At 41.7% G+C, this 17,759-nt stretch overlaps 1 protein-coding gene across 1 annotated transcript in view; it reads left to right on the plus strand.

The window, feature by feature from the left end:
* The first annotated feature begins 7,808 nt into the window (after positions 1–7,808).
* The window catches only part of SETD9 (SET domain containing 9), a 437,944-nt gene continuing 427,993 nt past the window's right edge, over positions 7,809–17,759 (plus strand). Inside the window, exon 1 of the mRNA XM_044063793.1 lies at positions 7,809–7,866. The gene's annotated coding sequence lies outside the window, so the exon portion shown is untranslated. The remainder of the gene's footprint in view (positions 7,867–17,759) is intronic.

Raw genomic sequence — 17,759 nt, forward strand, 5'->3', positions numbered from 1 at the left:
CTGGATGACCTGCATTTACAGGCTCCAACTCCCCACACTCTACTGCAGAATCTGGAGACCACCATTTCCCTTCTTGGAAAACTGGGATTTTCCATCAGCTTCAGGAAGTCAGTTCTCACCACTTCACAGGACCACATTTTCCTGGGTTGTCAAATCCTGACAGACATAATGAGAGTGTCACTTCCACCACAGAAGGTGCAGGACCTTCAGTCCGGCTTTCACTCCCTTCGACTGACATCATGGCCAGGAAATTCCTCAGGGTGCTGTGATTCATGGCTTCAACCATTCCCATGGCGCCAATGGCAAAACTGCACATGAGGAAATTCCAGTGGTTCCTCAGATCTGTGTGGACCAAGGATTCTCACCCACTAAAATACAAAGTCACCCTCATTCCTTGTCTAGAGCGGGAACTGCTGTGGTGGATCCAACAGATGAACCTAAATGTAGGACTACCACTGAATCCTCTCACCCCAGTCCTATAACTCTACACAGATGCATCAAACATGGGCTGGGGGTGTGTGGCCTTGGGAAGATTTATAGTTCAGGGACTTTGGTCTCCTTCCCAAAAAATAAAACACATCAGCGTCAGGGAAATGTGAGCACTACAAGCATTTAACCCTCTTCTCTGCCCAGGCCCTCTCAAACTGTAAACATACGACATGACAGTCCTTCGGTATGTGAACAGGTGGGAGGGGGACTGGATCCTATCTCCTCTGCAGGTTGGCTCTTCTGGTATGGGAAGTTCTTGTCCAATGCCACATGACTGTTCAGGCAGTGTACATTCCCTCCAACCGGAATCTAGTGGCAGGCTCCCTGAGCAAGTCCTTGACTCAATCCCACAAATGGATGCTTCAAAGGGATGTATTCCTGGACATAGTCCACCAATGGGGTATTCCTCAATTATATTTAATTGCCTCCCCCCATGAACAGACAACTTCCAAAATTTTGTGCCAGAATCCCAAGTCCTCTGGTTTGGAAAGTAGACTCCCTCTCCTTTTCTTGGAAGGGGATGTTTCTGTATGCATCCCCCTTTCTCTATATCCCAAAGGTCCTGTTCAAGATTATTTGATGGGACCAACCAAAAATCTTGGTGACTCCCCTTTTGGCCAAAATAGTACTGGTTCCCCCTTCTTCTGCATTTAGCCAAGGGCCACCACCACAAGTTACTCCACAGAGTGGACTTTCTCACACAAAACAAAGGATCCTTGATGCATCCACACCTGTTAGTGCTACAGCTGTCACTGTGGTTGATAGGATTTTAATTCCTTTAAGACACCTATTCTCTGAGGACATGCTCAGAGTTTTGCAGGAGGCCAGAAAACCCAATACTAGAAAGTCTTATGTTTCTGAATGGAAAAGAGTTTCACTTTGATATCTGTCTAAGAATAACAGCCCACTGACAGTAAGAATCCCAGTCTTTCTGTCTTATTTGTGTGAATTGCTCTCTGCTGGCTTGGCTTATTCTTCTGTCAAAGCACATATGTCAGCTGTTTCTGCTTGTCTGCCTCTATCTCCCCCTCTAGCATCCAGATTTGAGGTGAAACAATTCCTTAAAGGCGTCCTTCACATTAGGCCTCCCAGGAAACCTATTCCTTCTCCTTGGAACCTTAATTTTATTTTAGAAAAATTGACCCTGGCCACTTTTGAACCCACATCTTCGGCCTCCCTCAAACATTGCTCTTGGAAAACTGTTTTATTAATTACCTTGACTTCAGCTAGAAGGGTGTTGGAGCTGCAAGCCTTTATGGCTTCAACCACCTTCTTGGTCTTTCATAAAGACAAAGTATCCTTGAGAACAAATCGCTTTATGCCAGAAGTGGTTAATGAGTTATCCCTTAACCAGTCCATTCAGTTACCCACCTTCTTCCCATCTCCCCAAAGCCAGTTAGAAGATACTGCACTCCGTTCTTTCTCTGGTCAAAAGAAGTTGTGATAGCAAATATTTGCCAAGATATAGCCCCTGTTATTTTGATTAGACAACACAGATTTTACCTGAACAAGACTAATAATGTCAGGAAATCTGATCAGCTGTTTGTAAATCTTCATCCCAGGGCTTTGGGTTTACTCGTTCCCAAGCAGACTATTTCTTCTTGGACTTCTAAGACATTTCCCTTTGTTACACACTCCATGGAAAGAGCCTGTCTTCACCTGTGAAGGCTCATTCTACTAGAGCTATGGCTTCTAAGGCATTCTTCAAGGGCTTATATAACAGCGCCATCCTTGAAGCAGCCACCTGGTCTTCAATTCATACCTTTATCAAAACTTATGAACTCCAGATCCAGAGCCGGATTTGTTAAAGCCATTTTACATGGCTTCATTGAGAGCTCCTCTACTCCTTCCTCCTCCCTTCTTTTTTGAGCTTTGGGACTCTCCCTCAGGTTATGAATACTGCAGCAAGTGAATAGAAGGACATAGAATAGTTGTGTAAAATCTTTACCATAACCACAGATGTCCTTCTTTTCACTGCTGCAGTATTCTATCCCTCCCTCCTTCCCCCCTGGTCTGTTGTTTTGCTTGGATGTACTGACCATTCAAATCCTTAGTCTGGCATTCCTCCTGAGACATTCAGTTCTGAGGATGGTACTTGCGTACATTACTTTTATGGCCTATGTTCGACTGCAGCCTACTTGCAATGTAACTTGTACCCTAGAGTAGTATGAGACTTTTGTATACTGACCAATGTCAGGCCGCCCTCTGGCAGGAGATCCCTCAGGTTATGAGTACTGTGCCAGTGAAGAGAAGAACATCTATGGTTATGGTACGATTTTGCACAACTGTTCTTTCCCTGGTCAAAAGAAGTTGTGATAGCAAATATTCTCCAAGATAATAGCCCCTGTTATTCTGATGAATGTCCATAGTAGTGCATAATTCCCTGAACAGTTTAGCTTCTAGGCCTTGAACTCAGGTCATACTTTACTGTAATACAACTAGTCCGCTGGTTTCCAGGCATCCATAAAGAGAATTGGCATGAGCCAAAAACTCAACAGGAGGCTACTCTTCCCCACAACAGTGGGATAGCTAATATTCCCAAAGATAGATTTTCTCAAGGACAAAATTCCCAACATGAAAACTCAATTTAAAACAACCTCAAGGTTATGCTGCTAAATGCTAGGAGTCTTAATATGAAATTGCACTCGCTGGAAGCAGTCCTCACCTCGGAAGGCAAACTAAAGGAGGTGGTGTATCAATATTCATTTAAGATAAATACACCTCCAGATTGGTTAGACAGCATGATGACAGCATGATTCCCTGGAGATACTTCAAGTGTAATTAAATGTTGGTAGGACACCTATTCAAGTCATTGCCAGCTACAGGACCCCCTCCATGAATCAGGACACCCACTCTGCCTATTTGGATGTACTTGAGTCTATCAAGATACATGTGAACACCGTAGTTTTGGGTGACTTTAACAACCCAACCATTGACTGGGCAAATTACTCGTGCACAAACTCACTTGCCCAAAGGTTCCTTGACTTCATTAACTCCGGTGCCCTGGACCAACTGGTTGACACCCCCACAAGGGGTCCCAACATCCTGGATCTGTTACTTACCAGTATAGGGGACCACTGTAGCACTCCCACTGTGAGGTCTTCCCTGGTGTGATCTGACCACAAATCAGTCTCATTCAAAGCAACTATCACACCTGACCACCCCTAGCAGCAACTAAACTAAGAACTTCTCCAACGCAGCTTATAACCTCTTACAAGATGGAATAAATTTCACTGCACCTTCCCCTCTCAGATGGAACTGGTAACTATGCCGTGTTCTACACAAATGCTTTATACAAACACCTGTATAACTGCATTGACTCGGCCATACCTGATAGGACCAAAACAAGCTCCTCAAGGAAGAGCAGTCCTGCTTGGTGGACAACTGCCATTAACAGGCTTTACAATAAGAGGAAGAAGTTGCAGTCTAAGAGTAAGAGGGAGTGAGCCCTAAACTGGAAACACTCCCTCCTCAGCTTAAACAAGCAAATAAAACTTCATGTGAAGTCCTCCAAAGCTAACTACGAATCTAAATTAGCTTCTCCCACTAAGTACAACCATAAGGTGTTCTTTAGTTACATCCCTAACCTAAAATGAAAGGCCCAGATTTGTGCCAAACTGGTAATTAATGATAACCACATATACTGAGCCTGTGGACATTACTAACCTGTTAGCCAACAGGTTATGTGAAAACTTCATTCCCCTGTCCCACCACACATACCCCATGACATCCCTACCACCTGTCCTCTACCTTGTATCTCTAAAGAGCAGGTCATGAATGCCATCTCTAAGGTCAAAAACACAGAATCTATGGGACCTGATAACATCCCAGGCTGCATCTTACATGGGCTGAAACAAGAATTAGCAACATCATTGGGTACTCTCTTCAGTCATAGTCTAAGCACCAGCTTCATCCCAGCTGAATGGAAAAAGGCCACCATTATCCCTTTTAACAAAGGTGGTGCTTCCTCTGACCCCGGGAACTATAGACCTATTAGTCTGACTAGCCTTATCTGCAAGGCCATGGAGTGTATCATCATGGACCTTATCAACAAGATATAGGTAATCTCCAAATACTTGACCCTATTCAATTTGGATTAGTCTAAGGGAGGCTATGCCTGTTAAACCTGGTGGACTTTGAGACAGCCTCCAAGGTCCTTGATGAGGGGAAATCTGTGCATACAGCCTACCTAGACTTAGCCAAGGCTTTTAACACTATCCTCCACTCAGGCATCATTGATAAACTCACCCAGCTAGGTATCAACCCTTATATCATTAGATGGGTCACTAACCGGTTCATAGATAGAACCCATATAGTCAAAATAGGGGAATCCACCTCCAACAGCAGACCTGTAACCAGTGGTGTTCCACAGGGATCAGTCCCGGGACCTCTACTGTTTGGAATCTATTTCTCCATAGTACAAGCTAAAACTAAAGGTCTGTGGCTGACCAAGTTTGCTGATGACTGCAAGCTGGGAGTGGTCATGGAATCTCCAAATGATGTCAACATCCTACAAGAGGGTTTTACACAAACAAATGTTTGGTGCCAAAGTCATGGCCTTAAATTCAATGCAAAAAATGTGTTATTATCCCTTTTGGTAAGAGCATTGTTCCTGTTAACTACCACATCAATAACAACACCCTAAGTACGCACTCAGTGGTGAGAGACATGGGCAGACAGGTTGACAGCAACCTTACCTTTGATCACCATGTCTCCACAGTGGTAAGAAGGGCATTCCATGTTTCTCATCTCATAAATAAGGGCATTGCCTCCAGAATAAAAGAAGTTATAACCTCCCTGTACTCTTCCCTCAACAGGCCAATAATTAGGTACAATTCCCCTTTTGGTATGTACCTTTCCAAACACCTGGAGCAATTGGTGAGACCATAAATGTTCCTCACATGGAAAATTCAAAGTCTTCAGCATCTGTCCTATGAGGATCATCTGAAATCACTGTCACATTATTCTGTTTCTTACAGACTACTCAGAGGCGATCTCTGCCTTGCATATAAGGCAGTTTTTTACCCTGCTTTATTGGAAATGCATATCAATAAGTCAAATGGTATACGGGTTACTCACTCTAAAGGCCTAAACCTGGTATGTGACATTAATAGAACCTGCTGGAGGGACAGATTTGCATCCCAGAGGTTACCACACCTTTGGAATAGACTCCCTACTTCACGTCAAGTAGAGCACCTCATTGGCCATCTTCCAACACAATCTGAATGATTCGATGGGTAATCAGAAATTCACCCTGGGGTTCCACCCGTGTCCCTGTTGGGCAGAGGCAATAGGGGCTGATTGTGGAAATAAGGGTAAAACTTGTCCAGCCTTGAAAGGGCCCTAGGGTCATTAACCTAGTAACCTCTTATGATCCTGTGATTCCCCATTTTGGCAGATATTATTGATGGTGGGGCATTAGTATTCTGGATAATTAAGCCTTACCCCATTGTTTTAGTCTTTGTATTGAGAGAGAGTTCCAGTGGATGTTCAAGGATCAGGCATTGGGGATACAGATATTAGGCCCAAATGTATCCTGACTACCATCTTCTGCATTTGATAACAGAAAGTTCACTGATAATCCGCATCATGTATAAAAATTGCTATGCCTTTTTCACAGGAGAAAGTAGTGCACTATTGTATAACTCATTTTCAGTGAAGTATTATCAAGTATATTTGTCATTGTCAAATATATATATATATATATATATATATATATATATATATATATATATATATATATATATCTTGGCACATCACCAGTTATAACAAGTGTTAATAGCAGGTCCCATAATATTCATTTGCTGCATAATTTTGCAGCACATTACTCTATAAGTTGAAGTAATATGCATAACGGTATAGGAAAATACCATATGTATGGAGTCAGCAGTGTATCTGTATAACTTATTTTCAGTAATTGCTCTTTTTAAAGCTGTATTGCTCTTTCTTTGCAGACCATTATTAAGTTTGCTAAGGTGTACTTTCTGTTACAGTGTTAGGAAAAAGTAGAGTCTTATACTATAACTTGTTTTCTGAAATATTCTTTACCAGGTATATTATCCATGTGAAATAGTGCACATATGTAACCTGTTTTCAATTAAGTGCTCTTTTTTAACCCAGTCTGTCTTTTAGTAGCGATCTTGCATGCAGTGACAAATCAGTGCACATTTCTGACAGCTGTTTCACAGGCAAAGTAGTGACAAACCATACAACACTTTCCTCCAGTCAACACCATGTATAATGCAGAAGGTGCTTGCTACTTTACTCCACAGACTACCTTGTTGTCACCAGTTATAGTCACTTCATTGTCTGTATGCTCCTCGTGTGTCATGGTATAAAAAAAAAAATAGTCCACAGTAATGTATTCCAGCTTGCTTCACACAGACACACACTAGCCCTCCTAAGCCACCTCAAATGTGTAATTGTGATTAAAAAAATGGCCCCATTAATTCATTTTTTCACGTGTCTGCACAATAGCCTGCAAATCAATATTAGTGACAGTTTAATTGTGTCAGACAGCAGAGATCAGTCACTTTCATCTGTAGACTGCCCTGTACCCACCAGTTATAGCTTGTTATTGACTACGAACACATTATACATCTTATTGCTATAAATGAAATGGCCACAGTAATGTGTGTTCTCTTGCTTCACATAAATGCAAGTTATCCTTGCAAAATGAAATCAGTAATATTTTAACTGTGGGCACTTGTGGTATGGCAGCTTTCTCAACAGAAATCTAAGAATAGCTCTCCCAATGTGCGAAGTAAGTAACCCATCAATGAGGAAGAATGAAAAGGACATCAGATCCAAATAGTTCTTAAAATAATAGCAGTAACCTGCTTTTCTCCACTTGGATCTGATGTCCTTTTCATTCTTCCTCATTGATGGGTTACAGATCCGGTCCTTGGATGTGACTTGGCCATATTTTCCAGACTTTGGATCCTGGTCTCAAGCTCCTCCCTCTTCCCACAATGCATCACCATCTCTCTAACTCCTCAGATCTCATTTGCTATGAAACTGACAGGATGGAAGTCAGAAAGTATGACAGACATTTGAGTTTTAGACTCTACACCAGGGGTGTCCAACCCATGGCTCAGGGTTGCATTATGCCCTGGACAGCTAGTAATGCAGCCCCCCAAAGGATTGCAAATTGTACTTAACATTTTTTTGTGATTTTATCCAATTGTGTGACAATTCAATGCAGTACTTATCTGGAGTGGGGGGTAGAATCTAGCAGGCACTAGGGCCCAGGACTGTGAAGTCAGCAGCCTGTCATTTATGTGACGCTGCTGATTAATCCTCTTACTCCCATTCTGTACCAACGCTCTAGTTGCAAGGGAAAGAGCGAGACAGAGAGAGTGGAGAGACAGCTATCAGGTTAGTAAGAGCTCCCAAGCTTAGGATATAAAAAACATAAACATCTGCCCTTCCTCAATTATCATGTTAAAAGAAAGGTCAAAGAGTAAGAGGTTTATTTTATTCATTTTAGATGTATTGCGCAGTAAAGGTCTGACTAGGATGCAGTTCTGTATGACAAAATTTTCGCTTTAATTTCCATTGTTTCTGAAACAAAATATTTAAGTGAAATTGACTCTGTGAATAAAATTTTATAATTAATTTTGAATTGACAACACCACACTAAGTCAAAGTACCATAAATGCCTTAGCTCTATTTTTAACATTACTTGAAATCCGATGCATGTGTTTCTTATGTAGTGGCACTATTTTAGTAACTTATTCTACCTGTTTATCATGGTGCTGCTTAAGAAATAACTTACTGCAGTTTGACTTTTCTGTGGTTTGCCAGACTTTTCAGGATCATTTAGGAGAGAAGGTTCATAGCATTTCTTTAAACAGGAAGGCTTTTGTGCCAAGATAGTGGTGTGTCATTTTGAATAGCTAGACATATGTAATTCTTTTTTTTTTTGATTTGGTGAGGGCACACAATATAATTTGCAGCTGGGTTCTTACTTTCACTAATTTCTCATAGTGCAGGCAGGCAGTGATGTCTGTGCTGAGGCATGCAAGCTTTCATGTGAGCCTTTTTGTAAGCCACAGCCTACAGTACTTGAATCAGTAAAATTCTAACACGTGATAGGAGTTGCTCAAATGCCAGGGCTTGACAATCCTTCCCCTCTAAATAATCTACTTCTGTAGTGCTTTTTTTGACTTAATCCTAATGATGTCTCTGGCCCTCTGAGGTTGATGTTGAATCTGACTGATAAATGTTGCAAAAGATTCTTCTCTGCTAGAATAATAGCCTTACTTTGTCATGCTTTGCTTTACTTTACTTTATCATGCTTTATCTTTTTCTTTCATTTGTTTTCTTTTTCTCCAAATTACCCCTTATAATGAAATCCCACCACCATGGCAGACATAACACTTTCTTAAGTTTCAGACTATTGGCAGAATATGTAGTGCAGTGGTCCCCAACTAGGAGCCAACTGTTCCGAAAGAAGAGTGTGTGTGTGTGTGTGTGTGTGTGTGTGTGTGTGTGTGTGTGTGTGTGTGTGTGTGTGTGTGTGTGTGTGTGTGTGTGTGTGTGTGTGAGTGAGTGTGAGAGAGAGCGTCTTGTGTGAGCAAATGCGTGCATGAAAGCAGAAGAGACTGTGTGTTTGAGAGGTTGATAGAGAGTGAGAGTGATCTTCTGTGAGTGAACGCATGTATGAATGCAGAATGTGTTTGTGTGAAAGCAGAACAGACTGTGTATGACTACACCACGACAGCTTTAAACTGAAACTCTGTTTTATTCCACTGCAGTTAAAAAGTAAGCGCTTTCACGTTGCTAGAACGCTTCTTCAGACTTCAGTGACTGCTTTAACAAAAACTAAATGCTTTATACCATTTCATGAACACACCTATCAATTAACTAATTATAGATTTAAAGACATAGACTTGATTAAAGCAGGACTGATGCATGTATATAATAAAATATCTATACATAAATATAAAAACTGTAAAAAATATATATAGATATATATGTATATATCCATATGCACACACACATACACTGAACCCACATAAAAAACATATACAAAAAATATATATAATATATATATATATATATATATATATATATATATATATATATATATATGTATATATATACACACACGTGTGTGGATACACATGATAAAATATTAATAGCAAATATATAAACCAATACTAACAACTATCTATGGAACAATATAGAAAGAACTTCCAACATTTACATTGTTGCTTAATGTTTATAAGGGCGGGCGGCTAAGAATGGTTTGAGTGTAACTCTTTCATTCAAGCCATGCCCTTTATAACTTTGCAATCTTATTATCCATTTGTTTTCTCTTTCCTCTGTATAGATGTTCATCGTGCATACAGCTGCAGTCATAACAGATGGGTTCTCCTGCCGTCAGGCGGGTCCTCGGTCGGCCGAATTCCAAAGTCTAGGTCCGGCGTCGGTTGTCGTCGCTTTCTTTCCTGACGTCAGTGCGACAGGGGTATATAAGACACAGCCGACGCCATTTTCTTCAGTCTTTTTTGCCGTGCGGTGCCCGAAGCAGAAGCAGTTCGCAAGTGCCGGTCGGCCAGCTCCTGAAATTACAAAAATTTGGAAACCGAAGTCTTCTTAAAGCTAAGTACCCCGTTGGGGAAACTTTTCTTGCCTCAGACCGATGTCAGACAAAGTTAACAATTGTATTTCTTGTGGGAAGCAAATACCGCATAAGGATTTCCATTCCCTCTGTATACCTTGTTTAGGCCCAGACCACGACGTCTCGGGCTGTCACTTTTGCACTACTTTCAATAAACGCACTATTAAGCATCGGGCAGAGTTCGCCCAGCACTTTTTTGGTAAAGCTTTTGATTATAAAATGTCGTCGGAGACTCCGACTACCGTTTTGTCCAAAAAACGCAAGGACAAAGACCGACACGGGAGGTCCGCGGTCTTCACCGACACCACGCCAAAACCGGCTACACGTGGTCCGGTTCTCAGCGAGGTGCCTACGCAGCCCCTGACTACCGACGACACTTCTCTGGCAGTGTCTTCTGTAACCGAGACCGCAGGTGCCTCGGCCCATACCCAGACTACAGCTACCGAAGCCACTGTGAGTGTTGAGCCTCCTAATGTGGACAGGTCCACTTCCACCCATGGTGTCTTTAGACCCTCATCTTCCTTTTCCATAAAGGCCTTTACTAAGTCCAAATCAGCCATGCATCCCAAGAGGCCTGTTGCACAAGGCCCATCTCCAGGCCCCATGCCTAAAAAGCAGATGCTAAAAATGGCTGAGGATTTAATTACTCTTATCAGGGGTTCCCAGCCCCCTCCGGACAAGAGACCCAGAGTGGAGGAAGATTCTCCCTCTTCTGACCAGGGCTCCATTATTTCAGAACATTCTGATGAAGAGGAACACTCGTACTCCCCTTTTGAAGATTCTGATGCAGAGCAGTCCATTCCTTCTGTATCTACACCAGAGGATTTTTCTTTTGGGGAAACCTTGCATACCTTGAGGGAACACTTCCATTGGGAAGGCCAAGACTTTTCTGATTCCAAGAAAAGACTTAGGGAATTTCTTTTGCTACCTCAGCACAGACCTCTGGCGATACCTCCTGTCTTGGACATACTTGATGATGTTTACTCGGAGGCTTGCCCTAATCCGGATTCCCTGCCTCCTGTCCCAGTCAAGCCTGATAGGTACTACAGAGTTCCTAACTCTCACCAATTTCTTTACAAAAGTCATAATGCTGACCCTGAAACCATTTCTCAAGGCCCCAAGGGAATGAAGGCCTCTACTGCTAAGAATCCACTACCTTCCGAAAGAGAGTCTAGATCCTTAGAAAGGTGGGGAAAAAAGGTATATACCTCGGCCACCCTAGCCATGAGGGCCTTAAATTGTCAGTTCCATATGCATAAATATCAGCAGTTTCTGTTATCACAATTAAGGAATAAAATGTCACAACCTGAACAACCAGATTTGAAGGAGTTGCAGGATATGATGCATAGTGCAGAACAAGTGGGTAAACACACCTTACAATGTGGCTATGATGCTCTAGAGGCCTCAAGTAGAACTGCTGTTACAGGATCAGTCATTCGTAGACATGCCTGGCTTAGGGAACAAACCTTGCCTGATCATGTTAAAGCTAAACTACTAGATGCTCCCTTACAAAAGGATGTATTATTTGGTACTAATGCTGAGGAGATACTATGGAAAATGGAAGAAAAAGCTAAATCTATGCAAACTGTCAAAGCTTTTCTACAGGTTCAACCACCACGTTTTAGCAGAAATTGGCCTTCAAAAAACTGGTCCTTTCCAGCCACGGACAAGCCCCAAAGAGGTAGATACAGGCGCACAAGGGGCAGAGGACAATCTCAAGGATCATATAGAGGCAGACAATGGCAAACTCCAGCACCAAGAGGTGGCGAAGACAGTGCACAACAATACAGGAAACAAACCCAATGACTTTCCCCTTTTCATGCCAAGCAGGTCTCAGCTGGCAGCACCCTTGGGAGGAAAGCTGGCATTATTTACAAGAAATTGGTATATTATCACAACAGACAAATGGATCCTGGACATTATAAACAGAGGCTACAGATTTAATTTTCACACTCTTCCAAAAATGAGAGGCATGCCGAACCTGCCACACAATCAAAGGGCAGAGGCTCAAATACAAATTTCAAAGCTCATGGACATGAAAGCTATTCAAGAGGTACCTACTCACGAACAAGGTCAAGGTTTTTATTCCAGACTATTCCTGGTACCAAGGAAAGGAACCGACTGGAGACCCATTTTGGACTTATCCATCCTAAACACATTTCTACTCGTACCAAAATTCAAGATGCTCACCTTGCAGCAGCTTCTTCCCATGCTGGGCAAGGAGTCTTGGCTTGTAACATTGGACCTCAAGGAGGCATACCTGCATGTCCCAATCAGAAAAAGCTGCAGAAGATACCTCAGATTTCTTGCAGGTTCAATCCACTATCAATTCTCTGCATTGCCCTTTGGCTTATCTACTGCGCCCAGAGTATTCATGAAATGCCTGGCATCAGTAATTGCCTACTGCAGACTTCAAGGGATACAAATTTACCCTTATTTGGACGATTGCCTGATCCAAGCAGACAGCAAACACATACTTCTGGAACATCTGGCTTATGTAACGCGGTTATTGAATTCTCTGGGATACACAGTCAACAAAGAGAAATCCAGGCTAACACCATCTCAGAAAATACCTTTCCTGGGTGCCAACTTGGACACAAACACCCAGATGGCCTATCTTACGCCAGAAAAACAGGGGCAACTAACTCAGTACTTCAAAATACTAGCAAATTGTACCAGGCTAACTGCAAGGAAAATCCTGCAGGCTCTGGGCTTCATGGCATCTTGCATTCTTCTAATCCCATGTGCAAAGTTGCATATGAGGAAACTTCAATGGTACCTAAAAAAAACTATGGTCTCAACACAGCCACAGTTTGGAAACAATAATACCAATAATCCCATGTTTGCAAAAGGAATTTCTATGGTGGGCCCAAGCATGCCAAACAAACACAGGTCTACCATTCTGCAAGCCTCAAGCAAATCAAGTCATCACAACAGATGCCTCAGACTACGCCTGGGGGGCACACATGACAGACAGGTGCATTCAGGGCAAATGGTCCCAAAAGGAAAAGCACCTTCACATCAATCAAAAGGAAATGCTAGCAGTGATAAATGCAATTACAGCTTTCAAGGACCTCCTGCATCCAGGGCAATTGTTGATAAGAACAGACAACACCACAGTAATGTGGTACATAAACAAACAAGGAGGAACACATTCATACCCCCTGTGCAGGCTAGCCATGTCACTTTGGAACTTGGCTCTGGAATGGCAAATCGAACTTCAAGCACAGTACCTGCCAGGATTGGAAAACACGCTGGCAGACAATCTAAGCAGAAATATGACAGACCCACACGAATGGAAGTTGCATCCTCAAGTGTTTACAAAGATAATCCAAGCGTGGGGAAGGCCAGACATAGATCTCTTTGCCTCCCACAGGAATCATCAATTGACAAAGTTCTGCTCAAGGACCTTCCATCCAAAGGCCTGGAGAGTGGGCGCCCTTTCTTTCAGTTGGGCAGCACGGACAGTTTACGCCTTCCCACCTTTGCCTCTTCTGCCCAAGGTGCTCTTGAAAGCAAGAGCAGACAGACCGAAGATGATACTGATTGCTCCAGACTGGCCAAGACAACACTGGTACCCACTCCTGAGGAGCCTAACACATACTCCTCCCTGGACCCTACCTCTAATGCCTCTTCTACTGACTCAGCACAGCTACAAAACTCTTCACAGTCAGCTGAAAACACTCAATCTGGCTGCATGGAAAATTCCTTAACACCACAACAGACCCTACTCTCCAAAGAGGTGCAGGATGTCATTTTGGAGGCCAGAAAGCCATCTACTAGAAAGGCTTACTCCGCAAAATGGAAACGGTTTTGCGCTTGGAATGAGAAAAAAGGCCAGGATCCTAGAAAACTGAATTTGCCTCAGATATTACAGTATCTAGCTGAGCTGTTGAACAATGGACTTTCATTTTCCTCCATCAAAATTCATGCCTCAGCCATTTCTGCAGAATGCAATACTGATCCACCCTTATTCTCTCACCCACTCTTAAGACAGTTCCTCAGAGGGGCTAAGAATATAAGACCTCCAAGGAAACAACCAATACCAGCCTGGGATCTTAATTACATTCTAGAAAAATTAACATTGCCTCCCTTTGAACCAGCTGCCTCAACAGATTTGCAATATTTGTCCTGGAAAACAGCTTTCCTTCTGGTCATTACCTCAGCTCGTAGGGTTTCGGAACTACAAGCCCTCATGGCTGTGCAGCCCTTTCTCATCTTCCATCAGGACAGGGTTTCCCTACGAACCAACCCATCATTTATGCCTAAGGTAGTATCCAGGGTAGCTTTAAATCAGGCCATACACTTACCTACCTTTTACCCCAATCCTCAAAACAAAGGGGAAAGGCTGCTACATTCCTTAGACATCCATAGACAGCTACGTTACTATTTGGACAGAACAAAGCCTTTCAGGAAATCAGAACAACTCTTTGTGTCCTATGCTGTAGGAGCTCAAGGGAAGCCAATTTCCAAACAGACAATTTCGAAGTGGATAGGCCACTGCATACATTTTTGTTACTCCTTTCATGGTAAATCTGTACCTGCAGGCATCAGATCCCACTCCACAAGGGCCACAGCCACCTCTGCAGCCTTCCTCAGAGGAGTCCCTACCAAAGATATTTTGGAGGCAGACACTTGGAGTTCTGTGCATACCTTCACTAAACACTACCACCTACCTTTATACTCCAAAACTAGAGCAGGCTTTGCTACTGCTGTGTTGCAGGGCATTCTGGCTCCTCCCAGTTCCACCTAGTGCCTACCACCCTGTGCGTAGCTTTGGGATTCTACCCATCTGTTATGACTGCAGCTGTATGCACGATGAACATAGTACAGTTTTGTACCTACCATAAATGTAGATGTTCGAGTGCTAATACAGCTGCAGTCCAGGTTTCCCTCCCTCCTTCCCCTCTGGGTACAGACCTAGTGGCTAACTCCTCATTTTACAACTTGATTGGGTTATCCTTCTATGGTGTATTTGCTTGCAACTACTGGTTTTTGATTATATTGTAATGCATGATTATATATTATATATATATATATATATATATTTTTTATATATATTGCCTTCCTTCTGGGGGCACCTGACATCTGGGGCAAGAAAGACTGAAAAAAATGGCGTCGGCTGTGTCTTATATACCCCTGTCGCACTGACGTCAGGAAAGAAAGCGACGACAACTGACGCCGGACCTAGACTTTAGAATTCGGCCGACCGAGGACCCGCCTGACGGCAGGAGAACCCATCTGTTATGACTGCAGCTGTATTAGCACTCGAACACCTACATTTATGGTAGGTACAAAACTGTACTTTCTTAATATTCCCCAGTCTATTAGACTTCTTAATCAACTCAAGTGTGGTAAATTTTAATTTATACAGTGTACCTTTTTGCAATGTATGGTAAGCTAAGGCGTTTGTCTCATTTTCTTTGTTGATTGCATATACATGCTCCCTGACACGTTCCCTTAAACTTCTATTGGTTTTGCCCACATAAAAACATGAGCATATCTGACATGAGGCAAGATAGATCACATCTCTCGACTTAGTCTGCATAGAAGTTAAAGTGAAATAACTGATTGGTGTCAGGGTGTCTAAAATGATTTTCACCAGACATAAAACTACATTGATTGCAGTTTCTACATGGAAAAGTTCCATGTCTATCTGATGTGATCAATCCTTTATTATTATTCTCATAACATAAAAGTCTTTTCAAAGACTTGGTGTTTTATGTCTGGTGAAAATCATTCTAGACACCCTGACACCAATCAGTTATTTCACTTTAACTTCTATGCAGACTGTAAGTCGAGAGATGTGATTTATCTTGCTTCATGTCAGATATGCTCATGTTTTTATGTGGGCAAAACCAATAGAAGTTTAAGGGAACGTGTCAGGGAGCATGTATATGCAATCAACAAAGAAAATGAGACAAACGCCTTAGCTTATCATACATTGCAAAAAGGTACATTGCATAAATTTAGATTTACCACACTTGAGTTGATTAAGAAGTGCAATAGACTGGGGAATATTAAGAACTATACAGAGGAAAGAGAAAACAAATGGATAATAAGATTGCAAAGTTATAAAGGGCATGGCTTGAATGAAAGAGTTACAATCAAACCATTCTTAGCCGCCCGCCCTTATAAACATTAAGCAACAATGTAAATGTTGGAAGTTCTTTCTATATTGTTCCATAGATAGTTGTTAGTATTGTTTTATATATTTGCTATTAATATTTTATCATGTGTATCCACACACGTGTATATATATATATATATATATATATATATATATATATATATATATATATATAAATATATTTTATATATATTTTTTGTATATGTTTTTTATGTGGGTTCAGTGTATGTGTGTGTGCATATGGATATATACATATATATCTATATATATTTTTTACAGTTTTTATATTTATGTATAGATATTTTATTATATACATGCATCAGTCCTGCTTTAATCAAGTCTATGTCTTTAAATCTATAATTAGTTAATTGATAGGTGTGTTCATGAAATGGTATAAAGCATTTAGTTTTTGTTAAAGCAGTCATTGAAGTCTGAAGAAGCGTTCTAGCAACATGAAAGCGCTTACTTTTTAACTGCAGTGGAATAAAACAGAGTTTCAGTTTAAAGCTGTCGTGGTGTAGCCTCTTCTGTTGTTAAACATTGGATTTTTGTGTTCTTAAGAGGCTCCTTATCCAGTGCTGCTTTGGTTTTATTTTTCAGACTGTGTATGACACTGAACAGTGAGATCAATCGAGCAGTTATTTTACACTTGCTAAACAGTGCTTTTGCTGTTTAGCGAGTGTAAATTAAAACTAAATGAAACTAAAAAAGTGTGTGTGTATGTTTCTGTGTCTGTGAGGGAATGCATGCATGAAAGCAGAAGAGACTGCGCGCGTGTGTGTGTGTGTGTGTGTGTGTGTGTGTGTGTGTGTGTGTAGTTTCTATATTACAGCGTCGAGCACTTAGGTGTTGACGTTTCGACACCTAAATGTCGAACGCTCAAAACCACGATCAGCCAATTACGCAAATTTTTTCCCCGTGAAAAAATCCACTTGGCCAACAAAAAAAAAAAAAAACATATTCTAAAACCCTAATCAACTGGGGGGCTTCACCCCCCGATGTGGGGGTCTGTGCCCCCCACCCACCAACTAAATAGACCAACTCCAAGATTGCTCTACATCGAGGAAAAGGGCAAATCCCTGATGACGGCCAAACAAATTTTTTCCCTGGGAAAAAATTTGCAGAATTGGCCAGTCGCGGTTTTGAGCATTCGATGTTTAGTTGTCGTTTAAGCGTTCAACAACCTAAGCATGTGACGCAGCAATAGGAACTTGTGTGTGTGTGTGTGTGTGTGTGTGTGTGTGAGTGAAGAGTGAGAGTGATCCCTGGCAACAACAGCATCACAGATTTGTGTACCTCATACCTCTCAACCTCTCGACACAAGAAATCTGGACAGCCACAAATAACAGGGAGAAACAACCAAAAATAAGGACAGATTTTAAATATTGCTTTTATAAACTAAGAAAGTTGCTAGAACAACAGGGTTTCCATTAACATGTATTATCTGAAATATGAAGTCTGAAACTCAAATGCCAGTTATTATTTAATGATTTCAATCCATGGTTATTTACC

Source organism: Protopterus annectens, chromosome 2.part2 (genome assembly GCF_019279795.1).
Source record: "Protopterus annectens isolate FY-2018-M chromosome 2.part2, PAN1.0, whole genome shotgun sequence".
NCBI lineage: Eukaryota > Metazoa > Chordata > Ceratodontiformes > Protopteridae > Protopterus > Protopterus annectens.